The sequence below is a fragment of the Bos indicus genome, chromosome 23 (genome assembly GCF_029378745.1).
Source record: "Bos indicus isolate NIAB-ARS_2022 breed Sahiwal x Tharparkar chromosome 23, NIAB-ARS_B.indTharparkar_mat_pri_1.0, whole genome shotgun sequence".
Classification (NCBI taxonomy): Eukaryota; Metazoa; Chordata; class Mammalia; order Artiodactyla; family Bovidae; genus Bos; species Bos indicus.
In genome coordinates, this window is record NC_091782.1 from 35,572,453 (window position 1) to 35,583,196 (window position 10,744).

At 42.3% G+C, this 10,744-nt stretch overlaps 1 long non-coding RNA gene across 1 annotated transcript; it reads left to right on the forward strand.

Annotated features, from left to right (window-relative positions):
• The first annotated feature begins 2,462 nt into the window (after nucleotides 1-2,462).
• On the forward strand, nucleotides 2,463-6,538 carry LOC139178902 (uncharacterized). The gene is made up of 3 exons (XR_011563317.1): nucleotides 2,463-3,620; nucleotides 5,052-5,145; nucleotides 5,626-6,538. It is a non-coding gene; the product is annotated as an uncharacterized lncRNA (long non-coding RNA).
• Nucleotides 6,539-10,744: the final 4,206 nt, after the last annotated feature.

Genomic DNA, 10,744 nt, shown 5'->3' on the forward strand with positions numbered 1-10,744 from the left:
CACAGTGTTCTGTACCAGGCAGTAGCTTGTGATTAGTATGCTCTCTGTGTTCCTGGATAGAACAGATGTCTTGTCTGCTTTTTTCTGCTTCACCATGATGGCAGGTTCCCAATGATCAGGATCCAATTTCACATTTTCTGAAATCCTGGGCTGAAAAATTCTGTTTGGTCAGTTCTGAGACCCAGCCTCCCTCTTTGCAGGAAATCTTTACAGATTTGTGTGGACAGAGGGTGCAGCAGTACTTAGCCTTGAGTGAGTGGGGGCAGGTGACAGGATGGAGCACTCTTTCAGATATTTTTTTTCTCTTTCAGATATTTCATTGTTCGCATATAGTCACACCTTGAAGATGTTGCAGATTTGCTTCCAGCCTATTGCAACAAAGCAATTATAGCAATAAAGGGAATCCTAGCAATTTTTTGGTTTCCCAGTGCATGTAAAAGTTATATTTACATTATACTGTAATGTATTAAGTGTGCAATAGCATTGTATCTGAAAATATAAATAATTTTTAAATGCTTTATTGCTGAAAAATTCTAACCATCATTTGAGCCTTTAGCAAGTTATAAGTTTTTTGTAATAGTAACATAAAAGATCACTGATAATAGATCACCATAACACATGTAATAATAATGAAAAAATGTGAAATATTGCAAGAATTGCCAAAATGTGACTCAGAGACACCACATGAGCAAAGCCTGTCGGAAAATGGTGTTGATGCCCTTGCTTGATGAAGGGTGGCCACAAACCTTCAGTTTGTAAAAAATGTAATTCTGTGAAGCCCAGTAAAGGAAAATGCAATGAAATGAGAGGTATATCTGTATATAAACACAACTTTCTTTAAACTTTTTATTTATTTACTTATTTGGCTTCCCCTGGTCCTAGTTGTGGCATGCCGGCTCCCTGATCTCTGCAGCATAGGGGAGCTTTAGTTGTGGCATGCAAACTCTTAGTTACGACCTGTGGGATCTAGTTCTCTAAGGATGGAATCTGGGCTCCCTGGATTAGGAGGGGACGTCCCACAAGGGAAGTCCCACAACAAACTTTTGTACATTTATTTTGTCTCCTAAAACTTTACTGAATTTATTGATCAGTTCTAACTTTTTTTTTTTTTTGGTAGAATCTTTAGAAGTTTATACAAGATCATATCACTCTGAAACAAAGACAACTTTACTTCTTCCTTCCCATTTTTCCCTCTATTCTTTCCTTCCTTCTTCTCGTTCTTTCAGTTCTAATAGAAACTGAGTCTAATTAGTGCTTTGAATTCTTGGAGAAATGAAAGCATGCTTGTATAATGTAAAATGCCTAAGTCTGTGTGATAGCTTCATTCTCCCAGCTTACCCTGGCTCCAACTTTGCTGGTTGCATGCACAAGCCCTAAAAAAATGCCATCTAACTAAATGACAGACCTTGTATAAAGCAGCTTCTCTAAGTTTCAGAGGAATCAGTGCCAAAGGCTTCCTCTGTTTCAGATTGCTGTCATGGAGACAGATAAACATAAGCTAGGTGCTTTTCAGCAGGTATCCAAATACCTGGGTGGAATACTTGGTCCTCCAAAGTGTTCATATTTATATGAACATATTTATATGAAAATATAAAACCTATTTCACAATAAATAGCAATTCAGTTAGACTTGGGGGGAGTAGTGGAGAGTCAGTGATTTAAAGTTTTTTGGGAACACATTTTAAAGAGGAGCTCATCAGGGATGACTGGAGGGACTTTTGCAAGAGTTCCTCACTAGCTAGAGACAAAACTTTAACTAAGACCCACGCCTCCTGATTCATAATCTACTTCTATTTCCACTGCTTCCTGGTGTGGTATCTGATTCATTCCACACCCAAGGAGGAGGAGGTGTCATTAGTCATCGTTTGCCCAAGGTCCACTTGAACCCGCTGTAATAACAACAGTACAAGAAAGTTATGTATCACTGTGATGAGGCCCAAATGCCCACCGAGACCCTAATGGAGAAACGGGACTTTGGAGGGATGTCTCTTCTATCAGGAAGCAGCAAATTTGAAGAGCAGTGTGATTTGCACAAGTTAGAAATAGTGCTGTTAACTTGGCCTGTCAGAAATAATGAGTGTGGTGCATAATGTAATCCAGTCTGGGTCCCCTGGTTTCACAGGCTCAGAACTTGAATACTGTATTTTTGAAATAACGAAGAAAGTGTATTGTGACTTCTAAAAAATGTTTTGAGTTTCTATCAGCCTAATTTTCCCAGGACTGAGGAGTTATTTCAGCTGCTGTAACTGCCATTCCACCTTTTGCCAGATGGCTCAAAACATTGGCATAAGGACCACATCTTTGGGGATATTTAAATAGTCTTACAGTTGCCTAATCAAATATGTGTCAAAGTAATATTGCTGTATACTGCCTAGAACCTTGGCATTAGAGAGAATGGTAGAGGACTCTTTATTCTTTTTCACCACTCAAGTGGTGGCTTGTAGAAATCCATCGAAACCTAAATTCATTCCTTCTCGACTTAAGATTCTATGCTCTTTAACATATTTTAATGAAATCTCCTTTATTCTTAGCTCTAATTATTTCCTTCCTTGCACTAATATTTTCTTTTCTAGGTCTTCCTTTTCATATTTATTATTTCTACCTATTAGCCGTCTTCCTTCTACTATCCTTCCAGTTGAGGTTGGCTTAACTCAGTTTGAAAGCATTTATTAAACAGTGTCTACAAAACACTTATGCAGATTGTTTTGAAAGATATTAAGGAAAGAAAGATGCAGTCTCTAGCTTATCCTATGAGATCATAACTAAGACAAACTACACTAAGCATCCATATCACATTTCCGAAGCAATGGATGACCTGCTGTAGGGGTGGAATTAAGGCAGATACATGGATCTTAACGAAGTGCCCCAAGTTCTGTACATACTCAGTGTGTTTGCTGAATGAAAGAAAGCATGATTGGAGTCAAAGTGGAGGACAGACCACAGTACAATGACTACACTCATTATTCATCGTCATTGTGCTCAGTCACTTGGTCGTGTCCGACTCTTTGTGACCCCATGGACTGTAGCCCACCAGGCTCCTCTGTCCATGGAGTTTTCCTGGTAAGAATACTGGAGTGGGTTGCCATTTCCTACCTCAGGGGATCTTCCTGACCCAGGGATTGAACCTGAGTCTCCTGCACTGGCACGTGGATGCTTTACTACTGTGCCACCTGGGAAGCCCTCTGCTCATTATTGGTGAAGGGCTAATCTGAAAAAAATGCTTTTTGTACCTTTCCACTGTGTCCTCTGCCCATCTTATGCTCCGGCCATAGCAAGCGAATTACAGTTTGCCAAAGACTTGCTTGTGCACCATCTTGTGCTGGTTCTTGTATGATTCCCGCTCCCATTTGATGAAATCATAATCATCTTTTAAGGCTCAATTAAAAGGTCAGCCCACATGAGAGACCTTCTCTAAACTGTTCCAACTACTGCATCATAAGGGTATCCTGATTATTCCTGTACCTCTTTCTATATGTCCCAGTTTTGGGCTAAAGATGTTCAGATTAAGCTTTTGATAATCTTTTTTTTTTTTTTTTAAAAAAGGACATTGAGTATATCGAGCACATACCACACAAGATAAAGCTGGGAAGACACAAAATTGAGGAAATCATAACCCTGAATGTAAGAGCTCATAGTCTAGTATGGAAACCAATGCATTACATAAAACCATGTATATGCATAAAGCAACACATAAGGGCTATAAGGGTTTATACTCGATAGCTATTTTGAGTATTCCCAATTTAAGACTCATTAGTTTGGGATTAAAACAGATAATAGGTTACTTGTGAAAAATTTTAATGATTGCCAATTATATTCAGAATATAATATTCTAAATATAGGAGGGTGTATAGTTTGAAGCTACTTAGCAAGCAACTGATACAATAAAGTATCTCCTGTAAAATGATCATGCCCTGCCCCCTTATCAACAGCCTTGCCCTGTGGCCAGCTTCCTCTGGGGAGGGAGAGGGGCTGAGGCTTGCTGAAGATGGGAAGGGGCCTTGAGCAAGGCTGAAGATTCTCAAGCCTGTGAGTTCCCACTCCACAGTGTTGGGGTTTGAGGGTGGAAAGCTTGTGTGAAGAAGGAAAGGAAAGGAAGGGTATCTGCATCTTGGCCAACTGGACCTATCTTAAATTCCAGGGAAGCTCAGCCAAAAGCTTGACAGCAGTGAGTCCAACCAGGCAATTTATGCAATGTTGAATTCCAAGCTATGGTACTTGTATTGATTCTGTAGTCCTGGAACTGGAAACGTGTTTGAAACACTGGGAGTAATTTAAACTAAATAATTTTGCATTAAATCTGTTCTGTGCCAAAGAGGAAGCTCAGGTCAGTGACCAGACCAGCTCTTGGAAGGGAACTAAGAGGCAATGGAGGCGAGATTTTTAACCCTCAGAGCATTGAGTTCCTGCTCTGAGTAGAGCAAAGGAGACTTGAGGGGCTGGCCAAATGGTCACCCCTGGAGTGCCCAGAGCCCTGGTCTGGAGTGCTAACTCTCAACCTCAAGAATTACCTTTCCTGAAAGTGTGTGAACAGATAATTCACATAAGAAACTAAGAGATCCAGTAAATATATGGTGAAAAATATACTAACAGCTCACCAGTTAGCAAATAAAAGTTGTGTTGTTTTCTATTTATTTTTTTTCATTTAATGATATGTGGAAAATTTATTAGTTTCCTAGGGCTGCTGTAACAAAGTCCCACAAACTGGATAGCATAAAGCAATAGAAATGTATTCTCTTACAGTTTTGTAGACTGTTTAAGTCCAAAATCAAGTTGTCAGCAGGGCCTGTGACTCTGGATGGAATCCTTCCTTGACTCTTTCTAGCTTCTGGTGATGGCTGGCAATCCTTGGCTTGTAGCTCCATCACTATGACCTCTGCCTCTGTCATCATATAATATATATGTTATATATATAATCATATAATGATTATAACATCATATAATGTTATAATATAATATATATGTTATATATATAGTCATATAATGATTATAACATCATATAATGTTCTGTCCCTGTGTCTGTGTCTTCACTGGTATTTTTCTCTTTTTATAAAGATACTTATAATGGCTGGCACTCACCTTAACTGACCTGATCTCAACATGATTGCATCTGCAGTGATCTTATTTCCAACCAAGGTCACATTCACAGGTAGTGAGGGCTTGGGACTTCTAAGTATCTTTTTTGGAACACAATTCAAACCATATCAGTATTGTATTCTGTCACTGTTTTTTCAAAATTTGATTTTTAATGGCTGAGTGCTATTCCATTGTATGGCTTGAGCTTAATTAAAATATCTACTGAAGTGAAAAATTAAAATGATTGTCCTCAGTCTTGGTAAAGAGTTGGAGAAATGTGCATGTTTTTATTTTTATATTGCCAGCACATATATTGCTTGATACAGTTCTCTTTGGCTGATTAATTTTAATCTTACTTCCTATCAGAGATGTGGCTTGAGAACTGGGCTGGGAGCTGATAGGCATGAGTGAAAGCTCGTTTTGCAAACCAATCAGGCCCTGAGACTCTGACATCTATATAGGAGCTTTACAGCCTTTGAGACAGAAAATAGAATTAAAGTTATCTAAGTAATAAGCAAAGTAAACTCTGTTCCCTTGTCCATTCCAATTCCAGCCTCAGAGAACGTAGGTCTGAAGAAGATGATTCTTTTTGTTGTCACTGCCAGCCCTGGGAAGCTCTTCTGCGCCCTGTCCCTGTCCCTCCCACCCTGGCTTCCAGGGAGCCCTGAGAGTCCAGACAAGCCCCTGCTTCATCTCTGGATCTTGCACACAGCCTGAACTATGTGAGTAACGTAAGCAGGTGGACCTTCTTCTTTTTTTGACTGCACTCCACGGGGTATGCGGTATCCTGGTTTCCCAACCACCAGCAGTGATTGAGACCTTACCTCCTGCAGTGGAAGGGGAGTCCTGACCACTGGACTGCCAGGGAATTCCAAGAACCTTCTTGGAAGATGGACTTCCCTTGTGGCTCAGATGGTAGAGCATCTGACTACGATGCGGGAGACTCAGGTTCGATCCCTGGGTTGGGAAGATCCTCTGGAGAAGGAATTGGCAACCCACTCCAGTACTCTTGCCTGGAAAACCCCGTGGATGGAGGAGCATGGTAGGCTACAGTCCATGGGGTCACAAAGAGTCAGACATGACTGAGCGACTTCACTTTCACTTTCTTGGAAGATGAGTTCCTCAAGGGCCAGGCCTGGCTATGCTCATTTTTATTTACTAAGGTTAAGACAATGATCTGTGCATTTAGTGTCCTAAAACTGGAACTTCTGTGTTGTTCTTTTCAGGAATATTGCTTGGAGTCTATAGCAGATATCTCATGTGGAGACTATTGGAAGAGGCCACCCTGTATGCTTTTACCTTAACAATACTCAGCCAACTGTCTCTCCCTCCTCACTGGCCTCCTCAACCCTATGGCTTTCTGCATTAATATGTATCAGATTCCCAGGGCCTCTAATGCCCTTAAAATAGACAGATGACCACATGACCCTACTCCCTGATAAAGGATAGGCAGCCTCCACCGGTCAGTACAGTCTTTCCCCATGTGTGCTCATCAGAATTCTGGCAGGCTGTTGAGGACTATACCATAGCTGCCCTCATTTCTTTTTTGGAAAGAAACAGAAAGCAGCAGAAATTTTGCTGGAGATATGCTCAATTTATGAGCAAGGGTGTTGGGGAGGCTCATGATTGTTCTGGAAAGTCTCCCGTTCCTCTTTGTTGCCTGTGCCACTCCATGATATTTTTTAAGATCTTGTGTTAGAGGATTGTAGTGAGAATGATGGCCCAGCCCAGGCTCTGCCCTCTGGTGCAGCCTGCTCAGAGTATCATGGCAACATTGCCAGTGGGAAAAATGCAGCTGAGTCCCTGTGATTGGCGCTGCTCTATTAACAACGGGAATGTGAAGGATCTCAGGTGGGAGATGAGAGTGATAACAGAAAAGCTATTTCTTTTCATTTCCCCAGTGTTTATAGACTCTGAGCAAAATTGCTAACAGAGGCATCTCCAATTTGAAGTGCTAACGCTTTGGTACCATGTTGGAATAGAGACTCTTGATTAACAAATGTGATTGAATCACAAAAGCACAGCAAATTGCGGCATCGCTTTCATTCTTTACAATAATCAGGTAACGAAACATCACTACTTGGGGGGCTGAATGATGGAACAGCAAGCTTCCAATTAGAATGCCTTCTTCCTACAGGAGCCCCGATTGTACCAATGTGTGTGAAAGGATGTTAGAGAGGCTGCTCAGGTGGGGAAGAGCTGCCTGGGGCGACTCCAACCTTTAGTCTGGGCCTGAGAACTGTCTTAATGGTTTTCCAAAAGGGCAGTAACACAGTTTGAGAACCTTTCTCTTCAGAGAGCTTCTTTGAAATAGCCTTTTCTCTGTTAACAAACACACTAGACCACCTCTGCTCAGGACCTTGGCTCCCTGCTCTCCTTAAACACACACACACACACACACACACACACGAATGTATACACATGCACACACACATTTGTACACATCCATCTTTGCTTCATGTGTTCTCTGCAGGGTTTCTGTGATATTTTTGATATTTTCCCCACCGTGTCATAATTAGAAACTAATTGCAAACTATTGAGTGTTTGCTAGGTATCAGATACTGTCCTTTAACCTACATGATCCCATTAATGCTTCATATACCTGCTGGGTAGCAACTGTGAGCGTCTCTCTTTTGCAGATGAGCAAACAGACTCAGAGAAGTTACAGGATGTGCCTCCGTCCATGAAGGTAGAGGGGAGAAAGCAGAGTTGTGAAGTCAGGTCTCTGTAGCACTCCCCCCGTTTTGATGCAAGAAGCATCAGGGAGTAGGTGGGAGCTAGGACTCACAGAAATGGCTGAGCCCCAGAGTCCGCCCTGTCGGCATCTGCTGGCCTACGGAAGCCTGCACCTCTGCTGCAGAGGTGCTCAGAACTAGGTGCCTTTGCTTCTGCCCTGCAGAGTTTGGCTCTCACTACTGTAGGGCGTGGAGCCGAGGCCGCCGGACATTCTGGTTTCTGTTCCTGCAATCTTGTCTCATAGTGATCCCCTCCTGCCTGCCTGCCTCCTGACAGTGGTGGCAGCAAGTGGAAATGGGATAGTTTAGGACCTGGGACCCTTTACTGGAGCACTTACACCTAGATCAACATCTCCTCGAGCAGCAGAATACAAAGAGGCTGTAGGGAACTAAAAATAATTGTATTTATTATGATAAATAATTATTTACAAATAATTATGAACAATAAGATACAAAAAGGCCAAACTTCTGAGGCTCCAGGAGCCAAAGCAGGGTATTGTGCATGAGCCCTGCACACAGCACCTCCAAAGGGGTCTGCAGACCTCCTAAGTCATCCCATCCCACCTTCCCAATCTGCTGATCCATTCCCCACTTTCACCCATTATAGGAGCCAGGCTGCCCTCTCGGGGAGCCAACAGGGTCCCTGTTATTTGTTTTCACTCTCGTGCTGCAGAAGGAGTCCCAGTGAAGCCTTGCCTGAGTTCCTCATCTGGCCTCTCATCAATTCATACTGAAATTTCTGTTGGTTACAGTCCAAGGACCCGAGTCAGACAAAGAGGTTCTGTCGACTGACGGAAGACCTGGGGGTTGACTTGCTCACTTTCACTCGCTCACTCATTCACACACTCACCAGATGAATTTTCGAGTGCCTCCTCACCCTTTTGCGATGCACTGTGATAGGAGCCTGAGGTCCTGTGGGGGAACTGATCAGGTTTGATATCTTTCTGGAGTTGACGTATGTTATCCATTTCACCTATTGGGAGGCTTCCTTGTCACAGCATGAGGATGACAATGCCAACCTCCAGAAATCGATGAGAGTATTAGATTAAATGAGAGAATACATGTGAAAGTACCCCGTAAACTCTGATGTCCTGAAGAAACAAGAAACATTGCTGTCATTTGTATCTTAGTGGATTATCAAGATGGGACCTTGCCTCTACTCCTACGATTCCTGCCAAGAACCAGCATCTGTTCTCTTAGCATTCCTGAAATTAACTTTTAAACTGTATTTGAGTTCCTACTATGCTCAAATACGTTATCTTATTCAATCCCTGAGAGTGTAGTGAGTGTGGAATCATTGCTCAGGGCATAGTTTAGCTTCTGCCTGTTGCTGCTGCTGCTGCTAAGTCACTTCAGTCATGTCCGACTCTGTGTGACCCCATAGATGGTAGCCCACCAGGCCCCGCCATCCCTGGGATTCTCCAGGCAAGAGCACTGGAGTGGGTTGCCATTTCCTCCTCCAGTGCATGAAAGTGAAAAGTGAAAGGGAAGTCACTCAGTCGTGTTCGACTCTTAGCGACCCCATGGACTGCAGCCTACCAGGCTCCTCCATCCATGGGATTTTCCAGGCAAGAGTACTGGAGTGGGGTGCCATTGCCTTCTACTTTGCCCTAAAATAAAAATAGCAACATTTTATGTTCATTTTGTGCACTGTACTTTTTCTGCTTAGTTGTGTATCACGGACAACTTTCCAAATATAATCCTTTCTTTGCTGCTTTAAGACCACTCTATTCTTTTTAACAGTTGCATAATACTTTACTATATGGTTTAACGTCATCTGTTTAATCAGTTCCTTCTTCATAGGCATTTATAGTGCTTCTAATTACTCTCATTGCGAACAACACTTTAATGAAAATCCATGCATATATGTCTTTGAGGATTTGTGCTAGAATTTCTGTACAATGAAAGTGGGATTGTGAGTTGGGGAGAATTTTTGTTTAATATTTTGATTGATGGTGGTGGTTTAGTCACTAAGTTGTGTCTGACTCTTGCGACTCCATGGACTATATAGCCTGCCAGGCTCCTCTGTCCATGGGATTCTCTAGGCAAGAATACTGGAGTGGGTTGCCATTTCCTTCTCCAGGGGATCTTCCCAACCCAGGAATCAAACCCGGGTCTCCTGTGTTGCAGACAGATTCTTTACTGACTGAGCTATGAGGGAAGCCATTTATCTTTCCAAAAGGCTATGCCAGTCTGACTGCCTTATACCACATATATGAATAGTCCACATTCTTGCCAACATAGGCTACTATCTGTGTTTAAAAACGTTTGACAAACTTATGGACAGAATTTGTATTTGATTATTTACTTTGTGGTTCTTTAACTGTAAACAAGCCTGATCTTGTTTTTTTTTTTTTGCCTTTTAAAAGTTTCTTCTATAAATTGATATTTCAGATCCCCACTCCAGTACTCTTGCTGGAAAATTCCATGGATGGAGGAGCCTGGTAGGCTGCAGTCCATGGGGTTGCGAAGAGTCGGACACGACTGAATGACTTCACTTTTACTTTTCACTTTCATGCATTGGAGAAGGAAATGGCAACACACTCCAGTGTTCTTGCCTGGAGAATCCCAGGGACGGGGGAACCTGGTGGGCTGCCGTCTATGGGGTCGCATAGAGTCGGACATGACTGAAGTGACTTAGCAGTAGCAGCAGCAGCCATTCTTCAGGGGCTTTTCTTCACTGAGTTGTAGGATGTCTTTATATCTTTTGGAGGTTAAGATTTGTTAGATCCGTTGTAAGTAACTGCAGCCCACCAGGCTCCTCTGTCCATGGGATTTTCCAAGCAAAAGTACTGGAGTGGGGTGCCATTGCCTTCTCCGTTGTAAGTATGTGCTTTTCCCTATTCCTGCTAATGGGTATTAATCTCTTCCCTGAGAAACTCTGCAGATCATAAAATTTCCCTCTTCTTTTGGAACACCAGATACAGAATCTTGGTA